General features: G+C 40.3%; 1 protein-coding gene across 2 annotated transcripts in view; it reads left to right on the top strand.

Moving 5' to 3' along the window:
• Positions 1–5,646: 5,646 nt before the first annotated feature.
• The window catches only part of cntfr (ciliary neurotrophic factor receptor), a 272,300-nt gene continuing 268,234 nt past the window's right edge, over positions 5,647–9,712 (top strand). For both annotated transcript variants that reach the window (XM_089021215.1, XM_089021216.1), the window contains exon 1: positions 5,647–5,867. The gene's annotated coding sequence lies outside the window, so the exon portion shown is untranslated. The remainder of the gene's footprint in view (positions 5,868–9,712) is intronic.

The following is a 9,712-nucleotide window of genomic DNA, read 5'->3' as shown; positions in this document are numbered from 1 at the left end:
ACCCGCAATGGTTTAAAATAAGCATCCATTTGCTGAATCCCCCCGTCTTCCATTTTGCAGTTTGAGTTAGACAATTATCCTTCGGTAAGGAACAAAAACATTCAAATGCACCAAATGCCTACGAATTCATCGCCGTGCGTGAAGCAGATTTTCAGATAAAGACCAATGTCGGCCTTTTTTTTTTACATCTCAGCCTCCAGCAATATCAATTCTTAAAAGCTCCAATTTGAGAACGAGAAAAAAAAACGCACCATGCACAGAAAACACCCACATTATGTGTTCACCATATCAGTGCGAGTATACACCGAGTTTCGAGCTCACGAAGGCTTACGGGCCAGATGATGTTCCTCATCCCTGGAATATGACGCCAAAAGGTCCATTCTTGCCATTCTCCTATTGAACGGGGATCTTATCCTATCCAGCTCAAAGATAGGCAATGTGTATTTATGATCCTCCATCTTTCTTTTGCCCAGCCTCAATCTCGGGCCATCTCTCCCCAAGACAATCTGAACGCAAATATGTGCTCTATCTCATTGGATCACACACGTCCTTGTCAGCGCGAGTCGCATCAACAGGCGGGCAAACGGGAAAATAATGCCAGCGTGTTGAAAGCCTTCATGCGCTGCTCCATCTTGATTCGGATGGACAGCAAAAACGGTGGTGTATTTCTTTTGATTTAATTTCGACATGTGCTTTGCTATTAAATAGCAAACAACTCGGGCGCGAAACAAACACAACATTTTTGTTGTTTCAACTCAATGGTGGCATGTGAATGCAGATGAGGGGGATCGAATTGTACATCGAGGCTTCTTCGTTAGTGCTAACTCGTGGCTCGAATTGGGTATGGGCGCCACCAATAAAGGTTTTAAACATGTTACCGTACATGTGTACACATGTTGGCAAGCCAGAGATGTAATGGCCTGTCATGATCACCGCATTTAAATCATCCATCGATCCATCATCCACCCATCCACAGCAGCCCATTTTACCATCCATCTACTCAATTCATCTAATTCATCCATCCATCCATCCATCAATCCATCAATCTAATCCATCCATCCATTTTCCATCCATCAATCCATCCATCTAATCCATCCATTCATCCATCAATCTAATCAATCCACCCATCCATCCATCCATACACACCAACCCATCCATCAGAAACTCCTCCACAAACTTCAACTCGTCCAGAATTCTTCAGCCCAGATCATCACCAGAACCTCATCCTTTCACCACATCAACCCCGTCCTCCAAGAGCTCCACTGGCTCCCAGTCAAATATAGGATCAATTTAAAAATTCTTCAGAATTCATCCCTCAGATCCTCTCCCTCCCTCCGCCTCTTTGTGCCCCCCCCCTTCCCGTCTCAGCACGATGGGTGACACAGCCTTCAGCTGCTCTGCCCCCAAACTTTGGAACTCACTTCCTCCCAACATTCGTAACATCGATTCTCTTCCCGCCTTCAAGTCCTATCTCAAAACCCACATATTTAAATTTACATTTTCTGTGTAGCTCTCTCTCTTGTTTCTATTTATAATTGTATTGTATTTACTGCATTCTATTTGTGATTGTATTTTATTTATTATAGTACCTATGCTTGTCTGTGACGGTGCCCTTGAGAGCTTTGAAAGGCGCTTAAAATGTAATGGCTTATTATTATTATTATTATTATTATTATTATTATTATTATTATTATTATTATTATTATTATTATTATTATTATTATTATTGCATCCATCCATCTAATCCATCCATCCATCTATTCCTTCATCCGTCCATCATTCCATCCATCATTCCATCCATCCATCCACACCAACCCATCCCTCCATCTATCCATCCATGTAATCCATCCATCAATCTAATCCATCCTTCCATCTGTTCATCCATCCATCCATCCATTTTTGATCCACTTATCCTCACAAGGGTCGCTGGAGTCTATCCCAGCTGTCTTCGGGGTACCCAGAGAAAACCCACAGAGGTACGGCGAGAACATGCAATCTTCACTTCAGGAAGTCCTGAGCCGGAATCGAACCGTGCACTTTGCACTGTAAGGCTTACCAGTCGACACCTTAAATCTATCATTATGTACAAAAAACAATCGGGATTGAAAAATTTCCCATAATATGACAAACAATCTCTTATCAAACCCTTTGAGGGACAGCATGTACTCCCATGGACATGTTCTCATGTTTGGAGGTTCCAGCGTGCATGCAAGGGTTGACTATGCATTCCTCATTGTCGAATTCCGCACTGAACCCGTATGAACAATCGAGCCAAAGTCGTTTCTCAGTACAGTCTACTAATGTGAAGGATCCTTTTTAATTTGAAGAATAAACTGATTAGTATGACATTTGGTGAAAAGAAAAGCAGGATTAGACTAGCACTCTTTTCCAATTTGGCTTCTGAATATCAACCTTCTTCATTATCACTCATTGTTTACAACATAGTCACGCTTATCACCGCCAGACAATGCGGCAGAGTAAATTCCAGACGCTTGGCGGTGGCTTAAGGTGAATGACATTTTCAATGCAACACGCAAAGTGTTTATCAGCAAAGAGCAGGTCCAAACTAATCCTTCACCCCTTTTTTCTTACGATTAGCGCAAAGAGATGTTGTGTAAAGGTTACCGTGAAGGTGGTGCTATGGGTATCTTGCAAAAATATCCTCATAGGGGGGTTTCAAACTAATGAATTGGCTCTAAATTGTCCGTTGGTGCGAACGTCAATGTGAAAGTGGTGGTGTTATAAATGGCATTGTGGCAATTTGTGCAACACAAATCACGTTATCTTATTCACGATGTGCAAAAATGTGTCCACTCCAGTGCCAGGATTTTGTCATTGTTACTCAAATTCCAGGACCCACAAACTAAGGAGTTTTACGACTACATAAACATTCAATGAAAAAACCCGAGACTCTTCTTTAATCAGAAAAAAAATAGTTAATTCCTAAATGATATGGTTTTGGAGTTATCTGAGCTTCATATGAGGGCGGCTGTCCAAAATGCAATGCAATACATACATATTGATTTTAATAGTATTTTAAAAACAGCTGAAGTTGTAACAAAGCACTAACATGGACAAAAGGCACATGATGCCTCCTCGTGGAAGTGAAAAAAAATTGCCAGGGGTCTGACCAGCGCTTTATCGGCACCCCTGTGCAAGAAAAAACAAAACCCGAATAAATTCGGGATTTGCGCTCTACGTCACATTTTTCAATTCCCGAATATATTTGGGATTGGCAGTGAATGATTTAATGTCCACATGAAAAATGTCTTATGAATATTTTTCCTTAAAATAAGACAGAAAATAAACTCGACTGGGCCACGAAAGAGCGAATGTATAGCACATTTCCAGAAGTCTTGGTTTTTATTTAATCTTTTTATTCAATATGCAAAACTCCTCCTTTAACTCAAATATTGCAAAAATATGTGTCACCCTTTTGAAAAGTAGATGTACCTGTCACGGGGTATTCCGGTGGAAACACCTTCGACGTGTTGTTTGGCCTCGTTGTTCCTTAAACATATCTTACCTGTACTGCAGCTGAGACAGATCTGCAGCTGAAGGTCAATTTTAAAAGCTTTCCATTACCCAAAAAGGTCAACGCTTCCAGGTGTGAACCGCCGCTGTGGTAAAGACGGCGAAACGCAGCAGAAAACTAAACCATCTGTGTGTGTATCTGTTGTGTGTGTGTGTGCTTGTGTGTGTGTGTGTGCGCGTGTGCGTGCGTGTGTGTGTGTGTGTGGTGTGTGCGTGTGTGTGTGTATTTGTGTGTGTGCTCAGCAAGCTGTTTGCTGCTGCCTCAATTATGCAACAAAACAACAACAACAAAAACATTTTCAAAAAAAAATATACAAATAATCCTGAAGAAGATTCAATAGTATACGTGTTATATTAAAATATCTGGTGAAAAAAAATCTTCCAAATGAAAACGTATTTAAATAAGCCTGAAGACGATTAAATAGTATAGCTGTACATGTAATATTAAAATCTATGTCGAAAACAAATATTCCAAGCAAAAAAAAATGTTATATTGATAAAATACATGGTATATTAAAATATGCACATTTTTTTTAAAACAAGCCAATTAGCTTTGCTGGTTTACCGTGACAATCGTAGCAATCGGTGGCAGCATTGTCATTGGCTACCAGCAGCAGAGATTAACTGGATCTGAGCCAAAATGGTCTTTGCAAGATCGGTTCACAATTTAAAAAAATATGTTTTCCAGTATAAAAGTTGTAATACGCCGTACATTATTTTAAATTATTTTTAAAAAACTGTATAAAATACAGGGAAAACGTATACATTGACAGGTATGAGAGTCCTTTCATGCTAGTAGAAAAAAAACAGTACAGTATATAGTTATTTTGTGTTTTGCATTAAGTTGGGGAGTATTTTAGTTTTTTTACATTCAGAAAAAAATGTTGCATTAAAACTGAAAACTTTGACCATTTAGCTTGTAGTAGACGTGCACATTCCACCATGACGTCCCTGATCCACTGCTGAAAAGGATGATTTGATCCTCTCCCATCTAGAACTGCTTCATGTCACAAAAAGTGTACAGCAAGTGCTGAAGAATGAATGACTCTGCGTCTTTGTGTTGTCATATTATTTGTGATTTTGTTTTTTTGTTTTGTTTTTTTTTTACTTCAAGATGGCGCCGCGAGAGTGGCTGCCCTTCCAGCAGCCCCTGTATTTTGTTTTTCTACTTCTTTCTTTCCTTTCCTCTTCCTTTCAAAACTTTGCTGCTGTGAAATGTAAATTTCTCCATTGCGAGACGAATGCGGATGAAATATACATCCAATCCAATCCAAATATGAAAATTGGAATGGAAAAAAAATGCATTTTGCATATTTGTACATACTATAGGTACATATTCAAAAATGCATTTTTTTCCCATCCGATGGCTGGGGAAGATTACATCTGTGCAGCCCCACCCGCCCTCCCAAGTCACATGGCCGCCTTTGGCATTTTAAAGCACAACCGACACCATTTTTTTTGTTTCCTAACTGACATCAGAAAAACGTTTCATAGCATCTAAAATGCCCAAAACATGCAGGCTAATATGTTTAGTCTAACGCAAAACACCAATAAAAATGACTTAAGGTTGCCCAAAACCGCCACTAATGAGCTTGAAACTTGTTCGTGACGTCATATTAGGAATCTCGGCGAATCCGCGATATTGGCTCACCCACAAACTGCCTTGCTCCAGAATAAAAACAATGGCTTCAGAGAGATCAGATTCGGAGAAGATGCTCTCATATTCATAACTGGATGAGTAACAACTCATCCAGTTATGAATATGATTCAAATAGTTCTGAAGAGAAAACCATAAGTGGTTTACGAGCGATTAAAGAAGACCTTCCGTGTCAATGCGTATGTTCATCCTTGGTCCGCATGGGACGTGTTATGCACTACTGTGGATGCTGGCTAGGGGGTGCACTGTGGACGTCATTTGTATGAAGGCAGAGAAAGAGAGAGCGAGAGGGGGCGGATGAGAGAAGGCGGTGGGTGTGGTGGGTTGAGTGAGGGGGGTGTGGGCTTGTAATGTATTCCTGCCTGTTGGCTGGGCTGGTCACATGGGGGGGGGGGGGCTGTGGGGTAGCAGTCGCTTTATAACCGCCTCAGTTCGCTCAGCCGGCGAGAGCGGTGCAAGACGCAGAGGCAGATGCACGCCTTGCCTCCTTCTTTTGCACCAGCGCTCACACACATGCGACGTAAGGAAGGAGACGGCAACTTTCCTCTATCGGACTGACACTAAACAACCCCCCAACCCCCACCAGCCCCAAGTACCCCCCTGGCCCTTCCATCGGAGGAAAAGGATAAGGAGTGACAGATCAGGAAAAAAACAGACAATAAAGAGGAAGTGCCCAGTGAGTAGCCAATTTGTTATTATTAGTATTATTTGAATGAGTCTTTGGATGTTTATACTCAATCCTCGCCCGCCGCCGTGGTGCTTGTTGATTCAGAATCTGTCATGATATTGAGATTGCATGAATGAAAGCAAGCAAGCATGGCATTCAATCTGTGCAAGCTTTGGCTACAATCTCCATCAATCTGCTGTTCCTGCGCCTGTTGCGGCTAATGTTGTTAATTAGCAGCTTGCCTCAGGAATGAAAGGAATGTCATTGCGCCCAGCCGGACTACCGGACTACCGGACTGGCGTTGCTCCGGACTGCTGTGCCCTCCTGTGTGTACTCGTATGTCTTCCCACTGGCTTGTTTTGATGGTTTTACGCGTTGATGTGGTCGGGTTAGCAATTCCTGACTTTGGAAATGGATCTGCCAATTGATGTGGGTTTCTTCCCTTTATCGCCCTTTTTTGTTGCACTAATCAGAATCAGAATCATCTTTATTGTCAAGTATGTAGAAGACACAAGGAATTTGTCTCCGGTAGAACACGCTGCAACAGTATCATTAAAAATGGAGAAAAATGGAGGCACTATAGAGTTGTATTTGGGTTACTGTTTAGAGAATTAATGGTGACGGGGGAAGAAGCTGTTTAAATGTCTGCTGGATTTGATGCGCATGGATCGCTAGCGCCTGCTTTTGAGGAGAAGCTTGAAAAGGTGATGGGCAGGGTGTGGAGGGTCCAGTAGGATTTTCCGCACCGTTGTTTGGATTCTTGAAGTGTTCAAGTCCTCAAGATGTCCCAGAAGTGGGATTTTGGGTAGGCTAGGAGTCAGTCTGTTCAACTCTGGCTCCTCAGGCTCTCCTTGACAGGCGCTCATCACCCACCCCCCCCCCCCCCCCCCCCCATCTACCCAACCCTCCTATGCTATATCGTCTCACGTTAAACTGGATTCCTCAATCCAGCGCCCTCCTCCCTTTCGCCAGGACAAACACGGCGTCCGGCGTGAAATCTGAAGTTGTATCGCAAGCCGGAGGATTGAAGGAAAAAGGGTTTGAGTGAGGAATGAGGGAGAAAGTAGAAGGGGGGGGGGGGGGGGGGGCATTGAAAAGGCTGTCAATAGCTCGGACAATTAGCCCGGGGAGTGTGTCCTGGGGTGCTATTCTGAGAGGCGCTTTGGCCCCTAGGTCTTGGGCGCTGGGTCATGGGATGCCTTGACCCCTCCAGTCGACAGCTAGGCATGGGAGTCATTATTATAGCCTGATTGATTAGAACTGAGCGGAAATCCTTTTTTCTTTTTCGCTCCTCGGGAGAAAAAGCCAAGCACTTTTTTTTTTGGTGTGTCCTTGTAACTGGTGACGCCGCCGGTTTTGCACCTTAGTGGCTCAGAATGACTTTGGCCTAAGGGTGCAGGTACACGATTGGATTGGATGTACCTTTATTCGTCTCGCAGTGGAGAAATTGACATTTCACAGCAGCAATGTTATAAAAGGAAGAAGAAAGGAAGAAAAGAAAGAAGTAGAAAAACATAATACATGAGCTGCTTGAAAGGCGGCAACTCTCGCGGCACCTTCTTAAAGTCAAAAGAACAAAAAAAAACAAATATGACAACACAAAGACACAGAGTCATTCATTCTTCAGCCCTTGCTGTACCCTCTTTGGGACATGAAGCGGTTCTAGATGAAAGAGGAGAGGATCAAAGCAAACGATTTGATGGGTCCGTGTCAATAATAGGGTGAGAACAATCTCGCTCCCATGTTGCTTTAACTCGTTCACTGCCAAGTATGTTTGACGTGGTGCACCATTCCAGAATGTGTCCAGGTTAATTTTTTTTTCTTGCGGAGGGTGCCGATGGTCAGACCTCCGGCAAGGTTTTTTTTTTTAACTTCCACGAGGGGGCAGCATTTGCCTTTTGTCCATGTTAGCGCTTTGTTCCATCTTCAGCTGTTGTTAAAGCGCTATATAAATCAATACTGTATTTGTGTCTTGGATTGTATTTTGGACAGCCACCCCCATTTCAAGCTTGGATAACTCCAGACCAATATAATTTATGAATTAACTCTTTTTTGTTTCCTGATGAAAGAAGATAGTCTAAGGTTTTTAATGCTGTATTGGATGTTTATGTAGTCGTAAAACTCAATATTCTGTGGGCCCTGAGTGAAAATGACAAAAACCCTGGCACTGGAGTGGACACATTTCTTGCATGTCGTCTTGAGTTAAAAATGGATGTTGTTAGCTGTTGAGGTGTCATGCAGAAGTTGAGGAAAAAAACGATTGGCAGAAAATGTAAAGTTAAACCAAAACTAGTGAAAGGATTAGTTGAGTATCTGCTCTCCCCTCCCACGTTTTTTTTTTTTAATTGTCTCACTATCTCTATCTCTTTTCACTGCTTTAATCTTGGCGGTCCCATCTTTCCCTAACCCTCGCTTCCCACCTTGCTCCTCCTCCTTTTCCTTCTCCAGACTAGGAGTTTAGTGCGGTGTTTAGCCCAGCTCACGGCTGATCAAAGCGCTACGTGTCAGACCAGGCTTAGCCCAGCCACTCCTAATGGAGCACCGTTTTCATGCCTTGTTGGTGGTGGGTCAGGAGGGAGACGTGGGAGTTTGCTGGGAGGCGGTAGGGGGAAATGGGAGAGAAGGGGGTGCAAAAAAAGGGCCAAATCTCGTGCTTGGTATGAGTGAAAGAGGTTCAAATAGGAACAAAGCATGACTAACAAAGCAAACGCTGTGAGGAGAAAGTGGAATACACTATGGATCCTTGCAACAAACTGTAGACACGCCGAAAATAATGCCAAAAGCTATATATATATATATATATATATATATATATATATATATATATATATATATATTATATATATATTTCTATATATATATATATATATATATATATATATGATAGTCCCGGTTATATCGATATTTTTTCGGACTCCCTTGAATATCGATATAACGAGACTTTACTGTATATATATATATATATATGTATATATGTATATATATGGGTGTGTGTGTGTGTATGTGTGTGTGTGTATAAATAAATAAGGAGATAAATGAATAGATGACTAAATAAAGAGAGAAATAGATACTTAAATAAATAAATACATGGATAAATAGAGATGAATGGATACATCGGTAAATGGTTAAATGTATACATTGATGAATTAATAAATGAATAAATAGATCAATAGATGAATTGAAAAATTGATAAATAAAAAGATAAATGAATAAATAGATAAATAAAATAGATACATAAATAAATAAACAAAGAGATACATAAATAAATATAGATTCATAGATAAATGAATAAATAAATAAAGAGAAAAATGGATACATTGATAAATGTATTGTTCTTGTTCTTGTTATTGTTATTGTTATTGTTATTGTTATTGTTATTGTTATTATAAACAGATACATTGATAAATTAATTAATGAAGAAATAGATGAATAGATAAATGGATATATAGGTAACGAGATACATAAATATATAAACAGATAAATAAATAAATATATAAATAAAGAGATGCGTAGATAAATGAATGCATATAAAAATAGATATACAAATAGTTAAATGTATAAATGAGTAAGTGGATAACTTGATAGGTGAACTAATAAATAAATACATACACAAACGAACACAAATAAACAAATAACTGAATAAATAAATACAGAGATAAGTAGATACATAGATAAACAAATAGAGATAAATAGATACAAAAAGAGTTAAATGAGTAAACGAATGAATAAATGAATGAATGAATAGTTGAATAAATAGTTGAAGACATAAATAAATACATATCCACAAATAAATAGATAAATAGGTAAATGAGAGAGTGACTCCGACACAGGTGAAGAGAAGCAACATTAACATT

This window comes from Hippocampus bargibanti, linkage group LG18 (genome assembly GCF_051943395.1).
Source record: "Hippocampus bargibanti isolate YZ-2025 linkage group LG18, ASM5194339v1, whole genome shotgun sequence".
In the NCBI taxonomy this organism is placed as follows: domain Eukaryota; kingdom Metazoa; phylum Chordata; class Actinopteri; order Syngnathiformes; family Syngnathidae; genus Hippocampus; species Hippocampus bargibanti.
Note: the sequence above shows the minus strand (reverse complement) of the source record. Positions and strands in the feature narration are given on the sequence as shown.